Source organism: Brassica oleracea, chromosome C3 (assembly GCF_000695525.1).
Source record: "Brassica oleracea var. oleracea cultivar TO1000 chromosome C3, BOL, whole genome shotgun sequence".
Taxonomy (NCBI): Eukaryota; Viridiplantae; Streptophyta; class Magnoliopsida; order Brassicales; family Brassicaceae; genus Brassica; species Brassica oleracea.
Genome location: NC_027750.1, coordinates 38868767 through 38869036, shown reverse-complemented (window position 1 = coordinate 38869036; position 270 = coordinate 38868767).

Genomic DNA, 270 nt, shown 5'->3' with positions numbered 1-270 from the left:
AAAAATCAGAGCGAGTGTGAAACATGGGACAAACACGTTTTGGGTAACAAAGTATGTGGAAAAACATACATTCTCAGTGGGAGACCGAATCGCTCAGCGGTGACACTGTACTCCGAAGTATGTTTGTAGGTTTTTCATTGATCGTGTTGGAATCATTGATGGGTTGAATCCGCAGCATATCACTGATGCAATGAAGAACATGTTTGGCATGAAGCTTGATTACAGCACTTCATACAGAGCACTTTTATATGCACAAACATTGGTGAGAGG